Consider the following 26,379-nt stretch of genomic DNA (forward strand, 5'->3'; position numbering starts at 1 on the left):
CGCCGCCCCCCGCCGCCCCCCGCCGCCCCCCGCCGCCGGGGTCCCGCGGGCACCGGGCGCGGCCTGGCGGTGCGGGCACGCCCTACCGGTGCCCCCCATAGGGGAGTCCGGGGGGGGGGGGCGAGGAGATGCGCATGGCCCCTGCAGGACGCGCCGGGAATCCGTGCTGTTGGGGCGCTTCGCTGCCCCCCGATGTAGTGAAGGGGGGCGGAGGAGGGTTACTGTAATTTCCTGCAGCAATCTCTCTCTCTCTCTCTTTTTTTTTTTTTTAAGGCAGAAATACTCCATAGAGAAGCGTCCTGGCGTTGCCCGGCTTGGGTACGGGTCGGTTTTATATCCGCTGTTGGTTGGGTCTTTCGCGGTTGAGCCAAGGAGCGAGGCCTGTCAGCGTGGGAGATGGGGCAGCGCGCCTCGCCGGTAGGGTTGTGCAGCGCAGAGGTGCTGCGACGCCAGGCGCTGGGCCTTTCGGGGGTCCCGGGCTGCGCTCGGAGGTTCCTCCGCCTGCCCACATGCCCTCCCTCCTGTGCCACAGAGTGGGAACCGAAATCATAAACCAAGTCTCTGTTCAGAAGTCACGGCACGGGTAGAATCTTGATACATTTAAAAATAACACGTTGAACATTTTTATTTGGCTTTAGAGCCTGGAATTTTCATCTTTGCTATTTTCAAGCTTTTCTCCAAAACCCAGAGGGAAATAACAAAGCTATTTTTTTTCTTAATGAAAGCTGAGATTAACATCTAATCATCTGCCTTTGGGAGCAGAGGTTTTAAAAACACTGAATATTACCAACTCATGATAGCATGGTAAGTTCTGACAATACTGCTTTCTTCAGAGTGCAGCTTTGAAGAAGTCTGACTGCGGGAAACTATTGGCCCAAGACCAGTGGAAAAGTCTGTAAAGAGACAAAATCCTTGAGGGAAATGAAACCAGAGAAGAAGATGAGACTGCTGGAGGCCTGAGCGATTGAACTAGGTACTGTACCTTGGCCCTGTGGAGAGGCTTCAAAAGCTGTTTGACCTGCAAGAGCTGAAGTACTCGTAAACCTGAGGGAAAAGTTGGAAAGAGATTTGTGACTGAATTCTGCCCAGGTGTGGCTGCAGGATTAAATCCAGCATCAGTCTTCCAGACAGAGGAGTGTTTTGATTTTGTGTTTTTTAGTTCACCAGCTGTTGTTAGAGAATGTTTTGCTCATGTTTTAACCACTTCACCACTGCCGTATTCCTCTCGTCTCCATCACCCTGCCTTTTCATCACAGTTTGGTTCTTCTTCCTCAGTCCTCCCCCTCCCCAGGTGTCATCACTGAGTCTATAATTAGGAGATTTGGGCAAAGATTGCAGGAACAGTACGCAGAGCAGTGTGGAATCTGCAGAGACATCTTACAAAAGCAAACTCAAAAGAGCAAGAATTTGTGACCGGGGTTTTCACGGAGATAAAGTTGCTCATCATTCCTCACTGCCCTGTGCCTCAGTGTCTGGGAGGTGTGGGGGGGTGGGTAAAGCCCCCCACATCCCTTCCCACCATACCAGTTTGTTCCACTGTCCCTCTAGCTGCTTACGCTGCTGTGTTGGGATGGCCTGCCCAGAGATGCTTGTGTTCCCACATCAGAGGCATTGCTTTGATTACCTGTGTGGAGCCTGCTGCTCCCACACACTGACTCCTTCACTACTTCAGTCAGATTGGAGCGGTTGAAAGGAGGAAGGAAGTCGATGAGTCTGTGAAGAGCACATTTATGATGAAATAAATGCAGAATCCCTTTACTGTATCTGGACAACATCATGTGGGGAAGTGGCTCAGTACACCCATCTGTGGTAGAAGGGTGTCTCACAGGGTAGCAGCGTGCACCATTCATCTCAAGGAAGTATTCTCAGTTGAGTGAGAGTAGTGTTTGGAGCTGACAGGAACCTGAAGCATGACCTTTTGGAGGTACATATCGCTCTGTTAATCACCATGAAAGTCCTTACACCCCCTCCTTGCCTCATTTCCTTCCCTGGCGGAGGAAATATCCTGCCAGAAACACAAAGGACTGGAGGGAGAAGCTCAGTATTGCTGGAATGGCGCAGGCCCCTGGCCCCTATCAGGAAGGGGGTCTAGAGCTGGGACACAGCATCTCAAAGTTTCTCAGGATCCCAGCTGACATGGAGAAGGAGAAGGAGAAGGAGTCAGACTCCCAGTAAAAGGAGTATTGCTCAGCCAGACCCTAGCCCGCATGTGGAAAGTTCCCAGAGCAGGTCCTCCTCTTCTCCTCTGTCTCCTGTGTTTTTACTAGGCACCAGGAAGGGAGGGACAGGTCTGTGGCTAGCAGACCTTTCTCCCGGTCCTGCAGCAAGGAAAAGGAGAATCATGAACAGGGCAGTCGCACTGGCCTTTGCAACTGTGTGGTCAGCTGAGCCCTGGTTTGGATCCTGATTCTATTCCCCACCCTTATGAGACACAGCAAGTGTAATGACAGGCCAAATAAGCATGCAGCTTTTTGAGCAATTAGACGAATCGACTATTAAATACAAAGCACATCCCACTTGTGACAGAGTGAGGACTTGATTGTAATAACAGAAGTATGTGTTCATTATATTCAGATATCTTCAAAGTTTCCCCAAAGTAGAGAACAAAAGCAACAGTTCAGCAGTGAAAATTGACTAAGTTATAAACACTCAGAAGAGGAATTTTAAAGACAAATTTTGGCAACCTTAACCACAGCTGTCATGATCTCACTAGCCATATTACTGAAGAACAGAGGTAATACATAACCACGCAGTATGTACGGTGCTCACTATATGGCAATTCAAACAACTTCCTATTGTATAAAGCCACATATTTAATAGAAAAATATTCCAGAAACACTTCTTAGTTATTGTGTAAGTTTAGAAGACTGAAGAGACAAATTATTGCATATAAAACACCAGTAAAATGACCAAATACAGAATTTGTTGGATAAATGACATCTTTACATGTAAGAAAGCGGTCTTGGGACATTCTTGACTAAATATAAATGTTCTTGTCTTCTAGGAAAGCTGGAAATTTCCTTTCTTCAGAGCAAAAATACTCTCCCATTTTTAAGTCTGGTAAGTTTAAAAAAAAATCACCCTTGAATTGTCATTTATGTTTGTCATTTATGTGTTGACTGCAACTAATAAAACTCTGACTAATTTCTTTCTCTCTTTTCCCCCCCCCCATTTTGCTTTAGAGTAGGATCAGGCAGGAAGTCCAGATCTGAATAATAGGAAGGAACTCTTTCATTAAGAGGCTGGGGTTTTTTTTTATGATAATCATTTAAAGCTGCTTAGGCAGAGTTGAAATATTAGAAAATATTAGAGAAGGTCTTGGAGAGATGGATTAGTAGTCAGAGCTGCGTGATGAAGGTAATGAATCATCTGATTCCCTCCTATCAGGTGTATGCGTGTACACTTTCCTTTTCCTTTTGTTCTGCACCGAATTTGAGGTTACTGGAAACAAACCAACTAACAACAAAGAACAAAGGAAGAAAGAAGAATGTAGAGCAATGGCTTTTTCCACAGTACAAACTAAATAAATGCTTGAACATGCACCTGTGTATGTTTGCAACCTTCAAAACATGAAATATGGATGAAAAACAACCACCTTCCTTAAACAGCATTTCTAGAAAGCATTCAGTAGATAGAGGATTTGTAAACAAACTACACTGGGCTGTGATTCCGTCAGTTCATGCAGAGTATGGTCAGTATTTAAGTTAAAGAAGTGGAAAGCCAAAGCTTGGCCGCAGTGAATGCCATTTAACTTTGACTTTATTAGGACTTTCAATACAGTCTCCCTCAGTAACCTTATGACTGGGGAGATAGGAACAGGATGGGCAGACTACAAGGTGCGTGAAAAACTGGCTGTACCATCAGGCTCAAAAGATAGTGGTTGGTCAATGGTTTGAAGTCTGACTCATGACCAGTTAGGAGTGGAGTTCCTCATGGATCAGTAATGGAGCAAGCTCTGTCTGACATCTTCTCAATGCCTTGGGAGGTGTGGCACAATGCATCCTCAGCGAGCAGTTATGACTATTGTCATAACATGATTTAGTAGGTAGTCGCATTCTGTTTCCTGTTCACCAAAGTCATGTACATACTGACTGACGTTGACCCCTGCACTCTCCTGGGCAATTACCACATGGCATCCTAACAAAAATTATTGCCAGAAAGTACTGAAGGTCCCATGTACTGTGGAATATCCTGTTTAATATAGGATGTGTCGTCTTATGTGTTCAATTGGTCAGTACAATTTCTTACATAAAGAGCACACAGAACATGGCTTTTCCTATATTTTTCTTGTCATAGGCATGTCTGGCAACCCAGGCCAGCACATATTGGGAGAAGCTGTATTTATCTGTATGGGCAGATAAATTATGCATGTGCAAGAAATCTGATGCTAGACTTGTACTTACTGTGCAAGTTCTCTGATGCAGCATGTACAGCAGGACAATATAGTATATGCTGTGAACCTGCCATGTCAGACTTGCTTTGCATGTATGATTTATCTCTCTGGGATTATCCTAGATATCAGCCTGCAAAGTCTGGCTATGTACACTGTGGCATATCAGACATTTTGCGATGTATTAGACTGCTGTGTGTAGCCAGGATTTGGAAGGATGGTGTGCCACCATGTCAGCACTTTAAAGAGAGATTTCCACACTTGAAGTGGACAGAATAACAGTGTGCTTGGACTGCTTTTTTTCTTCTGCATGTTGATCCATGTACATGTTTGCTCTAACACTTACTAAATCCCATTTTGACCACTCTGTGTAACAGGAGCTGAGAGCCAACCGTGGTACATATTGCACAGACAAGCCCAGCAGTAGTTTTGTTCTATAGGGCTTTCCAGGCCTATTGTTTGGAGTATTCCCTATAGTCTGTGTTCCTTAATGTGTAGGTTTCATGTCCAGAGCTCAGATGGGTTATCAGTGTTTCTGTGCAAGATTAGATTTATCCTTCTATTGTTGCAGTTCTTTTCCTACTTGCAGGCCGCTCCCCTGCTTTTTACTGAGTGCTGGCTCTGCAGGCAGTTGTTATTTCAGAATTGTTAATTGTGTCTGCCAACTCCCACATAGCTCCTAGAGCCTAACCTTGTGTGGGGTAACACTGTATTTTCTGTTGCCTCGCCATCAAATGAGGTCCTGTCTCTCCCAGAGTGACATGTAGACTAGTCCATTCTCTCTTGTTCTGTTTTCTCTAGAGGGATTTATGGCAGTGAGCTCTTACACCGGGAGCTAAAAATTCAAGACTGGGCATGTAGACTGTGGTATCTCATATCCACTCTGGAATGGGCAGAGAGGGGAAATTATTACGTAATCGTGAGCAGATTATATCTAAACATTAAGCATGTGAATAGATTCTTGGAGCCCAGGGATTACTTAGTAATTTTTTTTTCCTTCTTAATCAGGGAATATATGGTTTTCCCAAGTCTGCATGTAGAAGGGCGAACTGCCAGAACATCCGTACTTGTTTTGGACAAGAGATTAAAGGTTAGTCTCATAAGGACGTCATTGCACTGCTATTTAACTTTCCCTTATTTTAAGGGAAATCACTAATTTTTGCAGAAACTGTATCTTTGCTTAAAATATACCTTTTCACACAAACTTCTCCACCCTTCTTGTTGAATATTACATACATCAGAAATAAAGAGCCGCGAAGTTAGAGAAAAGATTCCCTCATGTCTCCATACATTTACATGATAAAAATCTTCACCACTTCACCTAATTTGTAACTATCTTCCAGTGCATCAACTCTGACACTACTCATGTTTCAAGATGTCATAAAGTTTCAAATAGCTACTTCAATAGAAACCACAAGGCACCACCAATAACCCAGCACAAAAATACTTCCTTTCCATACTTGAAACAGAATATCATTCCAAAACTATACAGTACTGGCTGCAGATCCAAGATGGGGAAATAGAGCCATGGCAAAACAGCATTGAAGTCTGATCAGTTAAGTTCTCAGAAAGATACCAGTCAAGACAGAAGTTTTTTCTATGGCTAACAGCAAGCTGTAAGATATTAAACCCATACAATCTTAAACTTATGACCTTAAAACTTTACTTTATGGTTTCCGGAAGAGTTTATTCAGATCCTTTTCCAAAGGCTCCTCATCTCTTATAGTTTAATGTTTTTGTCTTTGACTAATATATTTGGGCTCTTGGTACTAAAACAACCTGATTTCTCAAATAGAAAACGTAACGCTCCCCAAATTTTCTAAAATACTTTTTTTTGAAGAGGGCACAGCCTGTGGAATATAGGTGGAGCTAGTCTTTTACTGACATTTATTTGGGGTGAGCAATATAACTTATTTGAATCTTTGCCTCACAAATAACGTAGTCATTTCAAATACATGAGAATTAAAGCTTTATGCTCTTGTGGCTTCTGTCTTAAAGAAGAATGCCAGGAGGGTTTATGAAGCATAGTGTGGTATGGAGGTTTTCCTGACATGCATTTGGCTACATTACTCATTACCAGTTTGACTAATAGGAAAGACAGCCTGTATATTGCCATTCCTATTTTTATCTATCAGCGCATGATAATACAATGTACTCAATTACATCTTTAGAATTTCCTAATTCATCGGTAGTTTTCTATAAATACTAACATCTTCTATTTAAGCATCTCCTATTTAATAACACTCCTTCAGAAGGCCGCATCCAAGAGAGCACCGTGTCCTGCTAGATAGCACACAGAGCTGGAAGGCACAATGGGAGGGAGTTCAAACTGGAAAGAGGAAAAGGCAGATTTTAAAAATTGGGATAAAGGCTTGGTCTTGTAAATATTTCACTGTACGTGTAGACTTTCTTCTGTAGACCGTCCTATTTACCACATTTTCACAATTGGAACCTAGTATTATGAATTAAAACAAATCTGACACCTAGAAGTACTTAACTATTGCTCTGTTGCACGCTGTGGCCACTCAAAGCCTCACAGTACATTCTGAAATGGTCTCAGGCTTTCTCTCTTAAAAACAAAGGCTCCTGTCCCTGAAGCAAAAAGAATCCCCATGTGGTGTTAGAAGTGCAGTGCCAAAGACACAGCTGAATAGGATGAACTCCGTTTTACCAGAAGCATCGACACAGATGCTAAGTAGGTAGTTTGATGCGTTTAATCTGTTTTGCTGTTATTGTTGTAACGACACTACTAGCAGGAAAAACCTTGGTAGAACTTTCTTTTTAAAACAGAGGGCGTGGCATTCATCTCACCTGATTTTATACATCTATAAATTAAGCACCTAGCCTAAGCTATTTTTCTAGGCTTCCTCTGGAGAGATTCAGGCACCTACAAAGGTGATTCATCATAGATACTTATCTTAGATGGGCATGAATCACTTCTGATGTCTTTCTCCATTGACATTAGGGAGAGCCTAGCCCACCTACATTAGACTAAGCCACTAACTTTTAGGTGACTAAAGTTAGAAGAGGTAAATTCCGGCCTAAAAGAAAAATAGAGACTTGCAATAATGGTTATATTTACACTTTAAATGATAGATTTGAAAATGCAAACGGCGTCATCATGGGTGAAAGGTGCCAGTACACTGCTGACAGTCACATTGAGTTATGCCAGTTGAACACCTACTCCCATACTGCCAGAAGGCCAACCTGTGGCTCATGAACTGCGCCCAGCTCACAACCCGTTCAAATCTGACTCCCATGTTGGAGACATCTTGCCACTGTCACTATGTTCCTAATACTCAGCTGTGGGAGAAAACTAGCCAGGAAGGGCTGCTGGGGCCAATAGTGCCAGCTCACCTGAGGAAGCAGGAGATCTCTGAGGATATCCTCAGGGAAGATCCTAGGATGACCTCTAGGGATCTTTGAGGATCTAGATCTACTGTCTCCTACCCGGAAGCTCCTCCCAGAGCTCTCCAGCCTCTTGGTTCTTCAAGGTATGTGTCTTGTGGCTCTTGGGCCTAGGAAGTTTCTCACATGTGCAGTTTATCACATAATAAAAGGTGACTACTGCTGCTTGATTACTTTTGTCGCTTTACAAAAATATGCAGATTACTAAACTTATTATAGAGATGTTATGATACCTGCACCAGTGCAAGAAACAAGATGTGAGCTTAATAACCTTTACTGATTGAATACAGTAAGCATTCTAAACATACAAAACCACCAGCACTTTCTCATCATTCCCGCAATCTCTTTTCCTTGGTAGAAACAAGAAAAATGACAGGTGTCAGATATCTCACCTTGGAAATAAAACTCTCTCAACAAAACTCAAAAATATGCTTTTTTTGTTTCCTAAAACCATTCCTTTTCCATTAAATTTTGTAAGATTGCTTATCCCATAATAAATTCTTGTTATACCTTCTTAGTCAATATTATGATAGCATTATTTCAACATTGAGAAGAAGCTTAGGATCACCTATTTCATTGTTACAAAAGCTCAACCATGCAGCTACCTTACAGTGTTTGGTATCAATACATTATAGCTTCATTACAGTCGTAAAAGGATGTTAGATGCTAAAACATCCTTGATATCTCTTCTGCATAGAACTAATATGTACTACTTACTTTTATCATTGATTAAATAATAACATTTAAATCAATATTGCTAACAAAATATTAATACTGTTAACAAAACATATATGCCCACTATTATCTTAAAAATTGATCATGTTATTTTACATATGTTCTAAAGTTTGTCATAGAAATGACAGTTTTAGATACGCCTCTCAAGATCTGAAATGTTCTAATCATTTAACCTATATAACCTCTATACTTATAAATGTTAATTTAAACCATAAACACTTTAATGTATATAACAAACCCTATGGATATTTGGCCTGAATTTTTTTAACTACAAACGTTCTGAATAACAGTAAATTGCAGTAGATTCAGATTGTCACTAGAACTGCTTTCATGACTTTGGTTCTGAAACAAGTCCCCTTGAATAATATAGCAATATTGCATATATGGCTATTGCAATATCAGTCAGTTCCCAAACTTAATTTGAAGACTTCAGTTTTTAATGAAGCCTGCTAGAAGGCTCAACCTGCTGAATTTTACATTTGGCCTTTGTAATCCCTAGGAAACAGGGCTACTCCATGTTCAAAAGGGAGCATTTTCAGGGGCAAGGCAATATCAAGCCACTGAAGCTGGTGCGAGTTTTGCCACTGGCATAAACATGATCAAAATAAGGCCTTGAAATTATGACTTCAGTGGTATTCAATCTGGGCTGATCCATTCTTTTCTTCATCAGTGCGCATAAATATATCAACTTTCTCATTTCTAAAGCTGTTTTCATCAAGGGTTGTCAAGCTCAGCTCTCACTTTTATATATCAGTACATGGGATTTCAGTCTACACACATCGGGGTGCAATTTTTTCTTTCAGTTTTCTTAGAGGTTTTCATAGGCAGAAAGGAGTATCTTACTTTTCTGAGTGACACTGACATGCAAATAAACAATACTGAAACTTGGAAGTGTTAATTAGAAATTGTTATAACCTGACTGACCTGCCTTGGCATTATGGTATCTTGCCAAACTGGCTTTTTATTCCTACACGTGTCTGATTCGTGCCTGTGGTGGAAGCTAATGATTTCATGGAATCATTTGGCTTAATCCTGCTTTCTTTACTCTGCAGAAGTTTTATCTGAGGAAGACTAAGTAAAAACAAAGTGATGTTCACTGATGATGACCCAAAGCAATTAACTCAAATAATATTCAGTACAGATTTCTATTTTAGTAAGTTCAGATATATGATATATTGCACCTGTTGTTTGTTACTTAAATGGGTTTTACACTGGTTTAACTCTGAATTCCAATGTAAGATGGGCCTACAACTGTGTAATTTTCCTGCTTCAGTGCCCTTTTTTTGTAATTGTTATTGCTGTGAGGTTACAATTGGGTCCATCGAAATAAATTAGCCTTTACTTGAATGATGCCATTAAGCAACAATGTAATAATTAGACCCAACTTGTCACAATTTCTGATCACATTGCCATCCATGTAACTCTATTGAAGCATAGCAATTTATGAACAAGAAGGACCACCGCGTCTAGCTGGACGGGAATCCCACTTCAAGAGGTCCCTCCATTAAAAGAGAAGCTGATCTTATGTCTGTGTCCCGACATTTTGCATGGGTGTCAGTAGCTATTTCACAGTCTTTCAAGTGAGATGGGTCTAACATCTTGCCTACTCCTAATTCCAGGTGCTGCAGAGACACTCAACTGCTGACCTGGGTGCTGGGAGCAGACCATCTCCTTCAGCACGGCGCCTGCTCCTGGTGGCCTGGCTGCCCGGCTGCAGGGCAGAGCCACTTAGCCTGGGTGGAGCACCTTGATGACGCACCTATACAGCATCTTGTTTTGGAGTTAGCCTGGTAGGAGTGCAACACCGAGCTCTGCAGTCATATCCTACATTTAACTATAGCTTTATATGCGTAATAAAGCTGGTAGCTAAACCAAAGCTATTCAAAATATGTAACACCAAGTGACACAAATACCAGAACAAGCTCTGTGGGACCCCACTCCAGGGCTGGTACTGTATTCAGTAATTGTCAGTGCGGTTTGACATGTGTGGTTGTAAGCAGCAGAGGAGTGTTGTCAGCATGGTTTATCATACTATCCTTTTTGCTTTCTCTGCTTTTCACAATTTTCAGGAAGAATTACTGGAGGTTATTTTTCTCTGTTCCTTTAGTAAGGTATGTGGTGGTAACTGCAATTCAACATTACATTACATTGCTTACATGACATTATTTACAGTGTATAAACATGATACTTTTAATATCCATGTGTCAGTAATGCCTTTAGGCCCAGGCGAGATGAATCCGATTTTTGGAGATATTTAATACAAACATAAAATGAACGTCTGTCTGTGCCCCAGGAAGCTTACAATTTAGAAACAAAAGACAAGATGGAAAGCTAACATAAACAGAATGACTTAGATGGGGGAGGATTCCACAGTGTTTTTTTTTCTTAACATTGACACCTCAGTCTTTCAAACTATTGGAAATAAGGAAGTTGCTACAATTGAGAAGGAATGGGAAGGGGAAAAGGAAGGATAAATAGTGGCAAAGCAGTGTGAAGGGAAAGAGCAGAAAGAATAAATTTGAATCAGAGAAACTTTGATAACTGACTTCATAGGAATAATACAATAACAAGGGGAGAAAATGTCCATGATCAAATCACATAAGGAGCCAGTCCAAAATTTCCAGATAGGTTGCTGATGCTTTATGGCATCTTTTAAGTTCAGCTGGAAGAAAAGAGTCTCTTTTCTCCAGGAAACTGAGTTAATCTGCAATGCTTTTCTCTTCCAACTCAAGTGACTTGTGTTAAGGGAGCAGCTTTCAGACAAGGACCCTGGATTGAGTCCTGTTTGGGTACAGTGGAAAATTTCCAGCTGTAATTTAAAGCACCATTCGCCTCTGTGTCTGGACTGTTAATTTGCCGTGGGGTCACTCCCAACTTACACTACTGCTAGGACATTAATGCTCTAAATAACTGCACCTGCTATGGTAATGAAAGTGTGTATAATAGCTCCAGTAATTTAGAAAATTGAGTATTGTGTTGGGGTGGGAAGGAGGAGAGAAGGGCATGAGGGACTAGAACTTGGTCAAAAGGAATACAGATTTCAGATCACTTGCTGTACTCTTGCCACAGTGTTATCAGTGCTGCTAGTACAAAGCTTTCAGTATTTTACCAGCTCTTTTCAACTTTGCAGTTGAATGTGTTGAAGAGTAGGAAGGCTTTCTGAGTAAGGAGAGAGGGAATCAGGATTATGTTAATTAAAAAAAAAAACTTTCTATTTTTTGCTGGCACTGTTTTAAGATTGGGAGATTTGTTTAAGACTGATCTTTATGATCAGTCTAACCTGATCTCTGGCAGAAAATAAGGCATCAGGCTTCTTTGAAACATAAAACCACAGGGAAACACGGCTGGAAGGGACTTTGAACAATCACCTAATCCATTCCTTGCTCCAGTCCAAGAGCAACTAAACCAATATGATCCCTGATAAATGTTTGTCTAACCTGTTTTTGAAATCCTTCACAACCTCCTCAAGCAATCTATTCAAGTCCTTAACGCTGCCTACTGTTAAAAAGCCATTTCTAATGTTTAATCTAAACCTCCCACCCGCAGTTTACACCCATTACTTCTTATCGTGCTATGCTGGGCATGAAGGACAGTTTAATTCTCTTCCTCTCTCCATCCATCTTTTATGTATTAGATAGATAATGTTTACATTGTTTTAAGTGAATACAATATATGCCTTTTTATGTGTATATGGAGTTAGATGAAAATAGGTTACAGGAAAAAATACGAAAAATTTACGTTTCCAGCTGAGACAGTCATTGTAGCCAATCAGGTAGCAAGTCTCTGGGATGGAGAAGTAAGTGACTATGATGTGTTTGAAAACACTGGGCAGGGCAGGAAGATTTGCTTAAGGCAATCTGGGGCCCCAAACATACTGCATAAGAGGGAGGCTGATGCCTGCCATGTGTTACACATCTCTTATGACAGTGCCTATTTGGCATTTCTGTCTCACCTGCCCATGTCTCAGCCTGTATCTCTAACCAGTCACCTGGACTGTGGCCAGGACCTGTAGGTGCTTTTGTTAAGCATGATTTGCAGAGATTAGATTAGTTCTTTTCGTCCCTCTTTTCCTCTCTTTATTTTTGAAGCTCAACTCAACTCACGTACATGCCAGGAAATACCTTCCTCCTCCTTCATCCTTCTTATAGGTCCCAGCAAAGATCCCCAAAACTCTGTTATCCAAAATGATCCCAGATATGAATCCCCAACTCTGACCTCAGCACCTATTCCAGACCGATAACTCTTAGCACACGCACTGCAGGTATTTCCTAAGTGCCACGCAGGCATCTCAGTGACCACAGGCACTGAAAAGCACTGGCCTGCTCATCCTACACACTTCGCCTGTCCACTGTGTCAGCTCCCACGTGTCTGTCACCGGTGAGCTCTTCCTGGCAAGCGTCCACTGAAGAGTATGTAGATTCTCAACCAAAGCTTCAGGGTTGTGTTTAAATGATGTAATAAGTCATTCTGCGTAATTGCGCATAATTTGCTTTGAATGTTACGCATGCAGCTGTCCACACTTTGGACGCATGGAGTACTCCAGGTGTACTGTATACACTTGGGTGGATGAAACAGGCCCACAGGATACGGTCCTTGTCAGACGGAGTCCTTTGAGGGGATAATACTGGCATGTCCCAATGGAGCGAACATGCAAAGACAGGAGGCAGTTTACATGATTTAAAGCTGTTGTCTGCAAACTTGAATAGACACTGATTATACTGAGGTCACATTTTATTTTCTGTGATGAAGATCACAAGCTTACTTCTAAATTAAAAAATATGAAAACTCACATTCTTTTGCTCTTTGCATGATTCTGAGAGCGGGGACCTGAAATGTAACACTACAGTGTTGAGTATACTGGCAAAATGGTTAGATTCTTTTTGAGTGAATTGTTTTCCTCAAAAATTGATTCTCCTGTCACAGAAATTTTGGAGAGAAATATGGAAATATGGAAATTATTCCTGAAGTCCACGGAGTCTAAAATTGTCTTATTCCATTCTAGCAGAGAAAAGATTTCACAAATACACAATATGATTGAATCTTACTTCTAGACTAAATTTGAAAGCCAAATTTCCATTTTGCTATAGTTTCTAGAGCAACACAATTTGTATAATAGCTTAACTCTAACTGATACTTATTTTTATTGAGGAAACCATTTCCTAGTCTTAGAATGGGTGTTGGGTATGGGAATTGGTATTATCTCTGATGGTATGAATTGTTTTGAAAGGAACTGAACTAATTAGCTGGAAAAGTCCTTCAAGTGCAGAGTTTACTGTAGATAACTGTGACACCCAGTGGCCATTTGCAGAACCATAAAAACGTAGTGCAGGATGACTGCAGTGAACCTAAAGACTACACAAAATACTGAGGTTAGCACAATTAAAGTATGCTTTTAGTAGTACTTTTTTTCTCGGTAATGCGTGCATATAGCGAAAATAAACTGTTTTTTGGAGATGTAAGATTTTCATTCATTTACTTTATGTTTTACCATATTTAAAAAAAATATATAAATATATATATACACACACCTTTTTATTTACCTGTACAAAGCTTTTTAATCTCTTGTGATGCTGAGGGTACAACTCAGATAAAACATACCGGGTGGCTGGCAGAAAGTCACTTTATCGCTATGAAGTGTGAAAGGGCTTTTAATTCTCATTGGCTAGAAGTTGGCTCAGAAGATTAGGAGAGAAGGGGACCTTGTTTCGCCTCCTTTGTTTGCCACTGACTCATTATGTGACTTAGGGCAAATTCCTTGTGTGAATGGTTGATAAATCCTTCAGTCAGTCTGTTCATAAAGGTGCAAGGTGTAAGTAGTAATAGTCTAGGAGGCATTCACTTCTAACCATTTATACCATAGTCAAGAATGATTAAATTGTATACTGTGTATATTCACATCATATTTGTATGCACAAACATAATATTACTTTATGTGGTGTGTTTTATTACAGAGCGCTGGATACAGGTTTAGTGATAGAGCCCCATATACCCAGGAAATGAGAAAATCGTATCTATTGCTTATAGATCACTGGACATATAACATTTACTGCAGATGACATGTTTTAAATAAAGGAATATTGTCAAAATTCATGATATCTAATTGTACTGGACCAAGCAGCACATGCCTGTTAAATATATTGTTATATATATTGTTACGGAATGCCCCATGGAACTAAAGAACCTTTTTCTTAGAAGTAGGAAGAGTTACACAGCAAAACGAGCAACATCAGAAGGCATCCAGTTAGAAAACTGCAGATTAGACAGAGCTGCAAAATCGGTTATTGCCCAGGGCCCTCTTCTTGGCTGCATTAGCCATGTCTATGCCATATGCCTCAACAGTGCTTCTCAGCTCCTGGAGCGTGCGTGTCCTGGCTACATCCAGAACTGGGATGACATCTCAGTTCCTGCCATTTATTCATCTCTACTCTATCCAGTTTCCATGCAGGGAAACTGCAGGCTGAAAGGGAGCAAAGAGCCATTCTAGCAAGCGCACCCTTATCTGGGCGAGGAGAGAAGCAAGCATGTGGGGCACAAAAAAAAGGAAGCTGTACATACAGTATTACTCTCCAAGAACATCCATATTAATTTTTTCCCACAAAAAATTTTGTCACTGATGACCATGGATATTTCACGTTTAACAGGATCACATAAAAGGAAATGATTAATTGTTGTAATGAAGATACTTAAATACTGACTGCAAGATAAAAATACCTTAAAACAACCACAAGTGTTGGACTTAACTTTGTTGTCATGAAAAATATAGAATTTTTATATGTAATTACTTGGATTCCTGCAACATTTAGTAGTTCTGGTTTCAGACCCTACTGTGCTGGTCTTTACAAGGACATAAAGACAAAGTCAATCCCTACTTCCAAAAGCTTACAGTCTAAAGATGACACAAGCAACAACAGATGGAAAAGGCAGAAAAGAGCACCGTAAGAAAATTAAATAATACTTCATAAAAATGTGTTGTTTACTATGTAGACTAGCAGATTGTCACCTGGTGTTCTTAACTGCAGTATGTAGAAAAGGCAGAGCATTTTTGTCCTTCAGCTTCTGGTAAGAATAAAGGTATTTGATATGATATTGTTTTAACAAGAATATATGCAGGTACTTACTGATATACTAGTAGATGTATGCACTTTTTTGGTTTAGTCTCTGGATCTAGAAGTAAATGGCAAAGACATCTTTTGCTTTTTGTTTATGTCTTTAAACTAACACTGAAATATGGAAGTTTGCTACAGAAATTTTAGTTTTTGCTCAGTATGTTTATTCTGTGTTCAAAAAACTTGAATTCTACCTCTGGGTCAGAGCTGTCTGCCTTTGTTTCTTTTATATTACAGGTGGCTCAGTTCAACCTAGACTCTCACTTGGGTGTTTGCTGCTTTTTTAGCTTTAAAAGGTTTGACTTAATCCTTGCAGACTGGACAAATCATGTTAGAAACCAGTTTGTCTTCTGCTTTGTTTACAGCATTTTTTGCTAGCCAGCATAAACAAAGCCTCAGGTAATTTGCCATCTTATTCTAGAGCGGGTGTCTAACAAGTGCAGTAAGTGCAGTATCTTTTGCTTACATTGTGAACTGGGTATTTTGCTGCCCAGTTCTGTATTCCTTATTCTAAAAGCATATTCTTGTCCTGTGAGGAGAAAGCTACAACTCACAATGTGCAAATTAACATTTTTAGATAAAAGAAGATGCAAATACATGCTAGCTGGAAGAAATGTGTTGAAATGTTTGAATTACAGGAAAAAGAATATGTCGAGAGAAGAAAGAAATCTGACACGCATGTTGATATTTACCTTAGTTTATGTGTTGGGAAGAGGAAGGGATATATGCTTGGAAGAGCATGAATGGTGTGTGTATTTTATCCTTTCATGTGTCATGGGGCCTGGCATGTGCTGGACAGGAATCTCCTGGTAATTCTTATTAATTGCTATGCTGTAACAGACCAGTGGCTCAAAAAGTCTCCCCGGTGACCAAATGTTTCAGATACAGACATAAATATCATATAATACAAATTTTCCAATAAAGCTGCATCCCCATTGATTAGCTGGTGCCCTGGGGTCTAGCGATAATAAGTCCTTCTAACTTAAACCTACACGCTCGTCCCTCTTTTCATGCCACCGTTTTGGGACAAACCAGGTCTTCCAGGGCTGGTGTTAATTTGGTTAGAAATTAGCTCCACACTCTTGAGAGCATCAAGGCCTGCTCTTTGGAATCAATGGCTGCTAGGTACACACATTCATTTATTAATTCGCTCAGGAAAAAAAAAAGGTGAAGGAAGAGCACCTAGGACTGAAAGAAAGCCAGGGAGGGCTGGAGCAGCAGCAGCCCCAGAACCTAGACGCGGGGTGAACTGCAGCGGGCTGTTGGGAGATCAAAACAAGTGGATCCACCCTCATAATCTTCTTCTTGCACAACCCCTGGCATGGCTGTACGTAGACGTGTTTCACTGTGAAGAGAGGTGAAAAGAGGACAGACTACTGACTTACACAACTGTCAGAGGAGATAGAAGAGAATTTTCAGACTCCAGCCCCTGCAGCCTGTATAGCAAGTAAAATAACAAGTCTAAAGGATATAGCAAGCAAGCTGGTTTTGTATCAGGATGCAACATTTAATAATTACCAGGCCAAACTCCTGCCTTCTGGTGTTTTGAATGTTGAGGTATAAAAATAAAACGTGCGAAATACAAAATAGAATTTCTGGATGAGAGCAAGGTTTTTAAAAATATAGTTGTTTAAATACTGCTCCAGCAGATATAATGCAGAGCATACCAGCTCACTAAGTCACAGGAGTTCAAAAGTTGAAAATGGCTGTTTGGGACTTGTGTATATAAACAAGTGTCAGAGGAGCTGGATAAATTCATTTTCTTGAAGCTGAAAAACCTTCTCAGAGCCTACCAATGATAGAAATTTCATCGTGTTCACCAGAAAGCCTTCCCAGAGCATTCAGCAACATGTAGTTCCAATGTCAGCCCTAAAAGTCTTCAAACACGAGTGGACTACGAAATTGTGAAGTATCCTCTGCTGCACATCCTTTTGACATACAGTACGCTGCCTTCTTAGCACCAACATTTTCAATGTAATTATATGGGCACAAAGAAACTCACGTGTTCAGAACAAGTCTTGGTCACTCTGCCGTGAAAAAGGGTGGCTGTTAATTTAAAACTGTAAACAAACTCGGTTGAACCCGTGCAACACTGATGCAGGAAGTTCTGAGAAGAACTGTGTTACTCACCCACAAGGGTTGTAATTTGTGAGTTCAGAAAATGCAGCTAAGAAAAAATAGAACATGGTTTGGACAGAATATTGAAATGATGAACTCATTATTAACCAAGAAAAAATCTTGTGGACTGTAAATAGTTCCAGAATGGAAATTGCCAAGATATGCAGCCACTGGTCTCAATAAATAAAATGCTGTGGTGTCAGCAAGGTAGGACTGTTCCTGGTCGATGGAAGTTTTGTGTTTTTTTCTCATCTGCAGTCACAGATACCAAAGGGAAGAAGTAAATAACTGATCAGTTCATTGCTGTGATTGCTGAGCAAAGGCCTGTGTAAAGAAATATCTTTGAGAATAAACACACAGAATTATTCTGTTGATTGACAGTAGAAAACCATAGAAATGGACATTCTTCCTCAAAAAGTCTTGTCTGCTGCTCTGCAGAGGCCCAAACGAGCACTGTAGCATTGCTTCATCATCACTTAGGTCATGTAGTATACCTGGGGAAGTACAGGGAAAGGGAAGAGCCAGAGATGGAGAACATAAAGAAGTTAGGGATATAAAGTCTGAGCCATTGATTACACTGGGATTTCAACCCAGCTGTACTAGAAATTTGCTCTATCAGTTTGGACAAGCCATGGCACCCGTTGGCACCTCACGCCCTTATTTGATTTAGGGCAGAAGTTTCACGATTAGCCTCAGCCAATCCAGGCACTGCTGCCAAAAGGGCCGGTCTTCCCCGCTCTTACCTCTGAGCAAGCAGTCACGTGGCCATACAATAAATTGATCCAGCTGAAAACCAACCCTGAAAAAAACAAAGATTAGCTTTTAATTGAGCCTGGAAGTTAAGCAAGCCCTCTCTGCAGCCAGATGGTTGCTGGTGCTAATGAAGTGGATGGCGTGGGAGTGAGCAGCTATAGGGAGTGAGCAGCTATAGGGAATGAGTGGCTATAGGGAGGGAGAAGGCAGATGAGTGCTCTTGGCAGTGGTGCAATTCAGCACGCGAACCTCCCTGTAAGCGAATACATCTGTGTGAGCAAGCAGTGTGGCCCAGCAGGATTGCCTTTGCAGAGAGAAGCGGGTTGTGCCAAGGTCCCAACAGCCACGCTATACACATTTTAGGGTTTTATTTTGGCTCTGCTCTAGGCTATTAGGTGGGCTTCTGAAGCACATCCTCCAGTTTAGTTTCATACAAAAGGAAAAGCTACCGTAGATGTCCCCAGTGGTACCCAGGGGGTACCTAATATTGCTTGAGGCCTCTGGGTGCTACTGTAATGAAAAGCTAAAGTATTCGGGCTCTATTTAAATTCTCTAGTTGTGGATGAGAGGCAGGACTGTAGCAGATTCCGTGCTGAGTGAGGAAAAAGAGACCATGCAGTGTTCCCAAGTTTTTATCACCTCGTTTTGGTGGGTCCTGCAGAGCCATGGATGAGACGCTTCTATGTTCCTTGGCTGACGTTCAAGCCTCTGTGCAGTTTTCTTTGGTGGTGATACCCGTCATGCTTTTCCCCTGTTTGCGATCATTATTCTACCAATATACAGCTCTCCTATTCTTAGCTCCTGAATACTTCACCAAAACAGCTTATGGACTCACACTCCAGTTTAAGTGAGTCTTTCTGAGCAGGGTCCCTAATTTGCCTTTTGGGGGTGTTTTAGGCAGTTTAGTGGGTTTAGCATTCACAAATATTTGTCATCAGTCATTCTGATAGCAAAGGAAGAGACAGCAGGGGGCACCAAATCTGCATAATTCTGTTAAAATGTCAGCATTCAGGCCCATGCTCATAAAATTAAAGTTATTATGCGTACTGTGAGTTAACATCTGGAATTTCTTTCCAACGCTGATTTTTTTTTAGGATACCTCTTTGCTTCTCAGGTGCTACAGTGGTGTAAGCAAGGGTCAAATTTCCACAAATGCAGAAATCTGGACCAGTAGCAGACCTTTCCTGCCAATTGTCATCCTTCTCCCTTCCCTAGTTTGGAGCTGTAGCCCCAGAACTCGACTCAGGAAGATGCTCTCTCTAATACTAAATTTGGGGGAGCATTTGTATTGGCAGAATTGGATTAACTGAAAGGCTTTGTCTTTCAGTTCTGAAGTGTGCCGGTATCAGCATTGGGAAAAGATTTCATGCTGAAATCAGCACTGAGCTTCCTGAAGACCTTTACCTCTTCTGGGCATGCAAAATGGTTCCATAGCTAGCAAAGGTGATGTAGTTTAACTCTGCCTCTGTTCTTTTTCAGAAGCTAAAACTAAGGTATTACTTATTTTTTTAATAAAAAATCCTCTACAGAATAACAATGAAAGGCAAAATATATTCCCTCATGGTTGTTTCAGTATTTGGTTTAAATGCAGACTCGGTAAGGTGTGGATCTGATTAGAAACTGTCTTCATGTGAGTGGTTCACACTCATAGGACATCTGTGGACATACTCGGGAAGAAAAACCTATTACTTGTGTATGGAAGTACTTCAGGATTGGATCCTCTTTTGATAGCGTACAAACACAAGGAACATTGCAGTTTGGCAGACACTTTGAGAAACCTATTTATTGGGAACTACAAGTAGAGCATTTCTATTACAGCCAAGGACCAGGAAGATGAAAAACCACATTCAAACCCTGCTGAGCTGTTCACTACATGATTTTTTTTTCTGCCCTGCAGCCCAGTCTTGGATTTACATCCTTCTGAATTTACAGTTACTTTCTTTGAAAATCAGGCTATTGATATAGAGAGAAAACGAGGCAGGAAAGATGGTCGTGTGACTAAGATGAGAGCCTAGAACTAAGATATGACTGCTTATTGTGTGGCTTTTGGTAAGTAATTTTTGGGTCAGATTCATAAAAATATTTAGTTATTTGAAATGTGAGTTCAGCTGGATTTAGGTGCATGCCTAAACAAGTAGTTTTTGCTTCGAGGTCTGTTTATCTATTTTAAATGTAATCACTCATTGCCTAAAATAGGTAAGCAACATACCTGCCAGCCCTTCCAGAACAGGCTGTTCTTACCAGGAATTGCTATTGTTTCAGACGGCACCAAAATAATTTCTCGCTGTCAGATTACCAAAACTTTGGACAACAACAGCTGCACACGTGCATATCAACAGCTCCGCAACTGCCAAACAAGTCTCTCATGTTCTATGTTGAACCTACGGCACATGCGCAGCTCATCTGTGCATGTACAGTGAGTCCAACGTATTTGGATTCAGTGATATTGGCAGGTCTAAAATGTTAAAAGCAGGACCTAGAAATCATGTCTGCTCTCCTCCAAGGGCATATCTCATCACTGGATTACTTGCCTGACTGGTTTGCTGAGTCTAACTACAGCTTTTTCTCTTGGGGTTCAATAAACTTGCGTTTTTGGCTGTGCAGTTTCACAGCTTCAGTAAGGGAAGTGGTGAGTATTCTTACCCTGTCCTTGCTTATGGCATAATGGTTAGGACACAGCCCTGGGATGTAATAGAGCTGGGTGAATTTCTGCAGGTCCTAGAGAGAGATGAACTTGTGTCCTTCTGCTTCCCACACGTGTGTATAAACCACATGGTTTTCTGTAAAATGTCCCTCTTCTTTCATTCCTGAGTCCCAAAGTAACTTTACTACCTCTAAGTAAGAGACAGGTGGGACTCTATGTCTGGTGAAAGACCCAATTCCTGTTGATAAGTACAGGCACTTCCCTGCCCAGTGTAGGAGCTGCCCTAAATCCCAGTTCTAGCCCCTGTGTTTCCTCATTGCCCTGGCCAGGTAACACTGTGAAAGAAGCTCCGGGAGCCAAGTGCCTGACAGTTTTTATATGAATTTGGCTTTTTGCGCCTTTATTCCCAGTTTGTAAAGTGGAAGTAGCAGCACTGGCCTTACAGCATTATTGTGAAGAGAAGTACATTAAATACTAGGAAGAGTACTGATACTGATAATAGGGATTGCATAAATACCTAGTGTAAATATACTCTGCGTTCCCATTGATTTCATTGGAGAAAGTTTCCAGCCTTGAACTTTAACTTCATTTATCCTACTCACAATAGCAGGCTAAAATATCAGTTTCAAAACCATGCCTTACAGTCACCTGGCCAAGGAGGACTGCATGAGACTCCTGATAGCAGATCTGGGTTGTTCCTTAGTCATCTGGAGAGTATCAAGGGTTTCTGTTGTCTCCATAGCTCTCAGCCCTGGAGCTTCAACCCTGTCAGCTTGAAGTTCAAGAGACTGGGGCCTTTTCACCTCTGATCTACTTAACTGATTTCTGTGGCATGACACATAAATAAAGTCAGGAAATCTGCAAAACCAAATGACCGTCCCCCATGCTAAGTAGCAGTGGATAACTGGACCTTTCCATTTTTAACAATTTGAGATATTTCTTTTTTCCCAACACTTCCGTTGCAGCCTGTCTGCTGGGAGTCAAGCCACTTACTTGTCCTACAAGGTCATAACAAACCTAATTTTCACAACCAGGTCATTCTTTGCTGGCATTTGCCCCAATTAAAACAATAGGTGACTGATGGATGAAGATGTGTCAAAACCTCAAGTAGGCAGGGCTAAGAAATCTGAGGATTTCCTCAGGCACTTATCACCAAGCAGATCAGTAGCTTGCACTGCCTATACTGCTAAAAATTTAGTCCTTGTCCTAACCCTCTCCCATCCTAATCATTTCCCATTCTAGTAATATTTCATCCTCTGTAGGTTCCCACACCTCTCCCACTTCTCTCTCTATAGTCCATTTATAATATAACATCAAGCAGTCAGAAAATGGAAAAATAAAAAATGTCTGTAAGCAATGCAAAGTTGGAGGCAGACACTATTGAGCAGGGTGGCCATATCTAGGCTTTTGTTTCAGGCTTACAAAACCACATCGTATATATTGAGCAAGTCCCTAAGACTAACAGTTCTGGCCATTCTCAATTCTTCTTTGCCTTGAAAATCTCCCATATTTAGAATTAAAACTAAAGAAAAACAAAAGAGATCAGTCAATTAAGCTGATATTCTCAGTAAGGAATCAGCACAGTTTGTGAGCTTTGAGGTACCAGATCCAGCAGCCCAAGAATTTCTGAATGTTCTCATGCAGTTTAGCTGCCTGCTCTGAAGTTGAATGTTGAGGCTGTACTTTCCCCCGCTGTTTGCTTCCACCCCTCCTCCTCTGCCTACTGCCTTTCCCTGCTCCTGCATGCCACTCACCAGCTGCATGAGAAATAAACACTTCTCCTTCTGCCGGTGCCAGTTAAATAGGATGCTCTGCACATACTCACCCAGAAGGTTCTGGCTGGTAGCGAGGTTTAATCTTCCCTCTAAAATTTAGCTACCCCACTCAGCAGGTATAATACCAGAAGAAGCAGTCTGAACATTGGGGCTTAAAAATATCCAGGTTTTCTCTTTTTTGAGGGAGTAGGTAGAAATTATTTTATGGATTTAAGATGTTGCACTTCCTTAAATCTCAAGAAACCTTTTGAAGAGGCTTGAATAAAAGATAAAGAGATCATTTTGACTGTGTTAGGTAAGGTAACGAGTCTCTGGTTCCTAGTTTATAACCAAAGTCTAGGTAACCATCCATTCTTAGACCTAGATGCAGTGTGCATCAGAGTTGGTGGGAACATATCTTCTACATAGCCTTCTATTTTTCATATCAAAAGTAAATGAGGTAGGACAAAAACAAAATAAAACAAAAAAAACAACAGGACAAAATAATTGCATTACTTGGAGTTCTTGGGGTTAAATAGACTTTGTCACACATAGACCCTGAACATCTTTGCTTGTTACATCTGTTGTCACACATGGGCATTAAAGAGAGAGCACGGAATGGAATTTTGTAGGTTGCAGCGTTCTTAAACAGTCCATGAAGTGCTATGACATGTTCTCCTCCCGTTCGTCCTTTGCACACAGAGAGTTTTGGTTTTTTTCCAAGCACATTCTGGTTTGAAACCTACACAGTCATGTGAATCTATGCCAATATTATGTCCATATGCCTATCTATTATAAATATTTCTTTCGTTTGGAAAAAGGTATTTAATGTTTTTCTAGCTGAACATTAGAAATCTATATTCACAGAGAACTGAAAAATATTTATAACCATTCATAAGGAGGCTAATGGGTTTTCAAAAATTGCTTCACAGCGGTCTCCTGGCCTGCTGTTCAACCAATAACGATTCCTACCGTAACGTGGTTGTTGCAGATTTCATTGGTTAATGGTAATGTCGTTCCTTTTCCTGGAGACTGTTACAGTGAAGTTTGTGTGAAATAAGCCAGCAGGTTTTTCCCTTACCCATTTAACTGAATTAAAACAAACTAGAACATTCTTTCTCTGACTTAAAATACTAAATCATAGATAATAGGGTTACAAGGTACACCAAAATGCTACTGGGTTAATTACCTCTCAAAAAGCAAGATCAAATATTCCCATATATTTCTTGACATAGGTTTGTGTAAACTGCTCTTAAATGATTCCTATTCCAGGGCCTCTGTGGGGAAATCTGTTCCATTACTTCACTGTCTTTACCCATCGAAAATTCTTACTTTTTTCTAATTTAAATCATTCTTAGCAATTTAAGCCTGCTGCATTTTGTTCTGTCTGCAGTGTACAAAAGCTAGTTTATTCTATTGCCACACTCAGTACATGTTCACATATTTGAAGACTGTTTTCATACATCTCTTCAGAGTTTTCTTCACATTAAATGAGCCGAATTCTTTCAGTCTTATCTCAGAGGTCATGCATTTTACGTCTCTAATGTCCTTTAGATTATCTCCAGCTGATTCACATATTTTTACAAGTGTAATGCCTCAAAATGTCATTGCTTCACGTCTTTGGTACTACATTTTGGCTTATACATCCCAGTATGACGATTTCTGTTTTCACGCCAGATTGATATTATTGACTCATGTTCAGTCTGTGATAAAACATGCAGATACTTTTCTGCAGACTGATGTCTGATTGTTCCCACTCTTAATTTTGCATATTTTATTATTCCTAACTGAATGGGCTACTTCTCATTTTTCTTTGTTGAGCTGCATATATTTTTCAGACTGATTCTTTAACTTGTCATGATGATTCTAAATTTGCATCCTGTCCTTTAACAGGCGTGCAGCCCTTTGCAACTGGTTGCTGAATGTTATTTAATAACAGTCTCTGTTGTGTTATCCAAAATATTAATGAAAGATTTGAATAGTGCTAGACCTGAGGTCGAATCCTACAGAACCCCATTTGCAAAATCCTTCCACTTGGACAGTGAATCATTTGTAGCTCCGCATTTTCCCAACACAGTGTACCAATTGTAGAAATGTCATCCAGACTCTGCATCCTTAACCTGCTTTTGAAAGTATCATGTGAAAGTGTCAAAACCCCAGAATTAGGATAGATGGCTTTAAGTGCTTCTTTCCTTCTCCCAAGGCCTGTCACTTCCTCACAGAAAAAAAATTTTTTTTGGTTTGATATAATTTGCCCTTCATTAATTATTGATCCTTGCCATTTAGTTTCTTGCTTTCTTCTAGGCACCTGCTTAGAGATTAATTTAAATGAACAGAAAACTTAAAGAATAAATAATAAAACATACCAAAATGTTTATCATTCCCTGGCTCACTCTTTTCCCCTCTTCTGAAGATGATGATTACTTTTACTAGTCTTCTGGAACCTCATCGGTCTTTCAGGATGTCTCAAACATGTAGTTGCTCTAAGATTATAGCGTTTTCTTAAATACAAAGCGCAATGGAAATGTATGCCCAGCCTCCTTAGGTAAACTGGCTCTCTTGTAGAGACATTTCCTGGATATCTCAGACCGTCTGTCTTACAGTGTGCTGTAGTATTTAATAAACGTTGTTGCTATCAAAGAACGACAGTAAAATATTAGTTACCTGGAGAAAGTACATTTTCACAATACCTGTAGATAACATGAATATTGAAGCAGAAGTCTCATTTAAGGAGTTGCATAGACAGAAGGATGAATATCTGCTGTTAGCCCCTGTGGATTTGACAGGCGTTCAGATATGAAATCCTGTTGTGAACTACTTTCACAACAGAATAAGGCAGGAAATTAAGATGCCTTAAATTTGGGGCCCCAAAACTGTTGGGTCTGGTATTCAGGGACAGAAGACAATAAATAAGTTAGCAAAAGAGCCTTCGTGTTTAAAAAAAATTATTATAACAACAGTTGGTGTGGTTTTGACTGAAATGCTGTTAGGCAATTTTTCTTAATTTATCTGGAAACTTGCTACAGCTTGGTTTTAGACCTTGCCTAGGAATTCAAACAAGCTGAATATATCTTTATTTTGCAGCATGGTTCAGTTAATGTTTCTATGACTTGAGTTTTCAAGCAGAAAGTTGTCTTCTTAAAGAAGACACTGGCACTCTAGTGGAAAAAATTGAAGAGGTCATCCAGGTTTCATGTAGTTTTGTAACTAACATGCAACTTTTTTTTTTTTTGCTTTTGCTTCTTACAAGTCAATGAGTTGATTTTGTTCATTTGAAATTGAAAGTGAGAATATGTTGCTCAACATGTGAGTAAATATATTGCACTTCAAGCAGCTCTCAGCCTTCTGTGTCTTTTACAGAACGCTGTCAAATTGCATCTGTCAAAAACACATTGCTACCCCTCGAGCACATGGTCAGTGTTTTACAAGCACTTTTTTACTGAGTTTAAATGAAGTCCCACACCTGTTAAC

At 40.5% G+C, this 26,379-nt stretch overlaps 1 long non-coding RNA gene across 4 annotated transcripts; it reads left to right on the top strand.

Annotated features, from left to right (window-relative positions):
* Positions 1-7: 7 nt before the first annotated feature.
* LOC106482707 (uncharacterized) lies at positions 8-15,707 on the top strand. 4 transcript variants are annotated; one of them, XR_010883666.1, is made up of 6 exons: positions 8-69; positions 274-318; positions 834-973; positions 3,005-3,060; positions 5,399-5,480; positions 10,153-13,992. It is a non-coding gene; the product is annotated as an uncharacterized lncRNA (long non-coding RNA). The 4 variants fall into 4 exon arrangements; XR_010883667.1 differs by lacking the exon at positions 8-69 and adding an exon at positions 3,183-4,230 and having other exon boundaries at positions 85-318; XR_001292217.2 differs by lacking the exon at positions 8-69 and adding an exon at positions 14,485-15,707 and having other exon boundaries at positions 91-318; positions 10,153-10,323.
* Positions 15,708-26,379: the final 10,672 nt, after the last annotated feature.

This window comes from Apteryx mantelli, chromosome 3, assembly GCF_036417845.1.
Source record: "Apteryx mantelli isolate bAptMan1 chromosome 3, bAptMan1.hap1, whole genome shotgun sequence".
NCBI classification, from domain to species: domain Eukaryota; kingdom Metazoa; phylum Chordata; class Aves; order Apterygiformes; family Apterygidae; genus Apteryx; species Apteryx mantelli.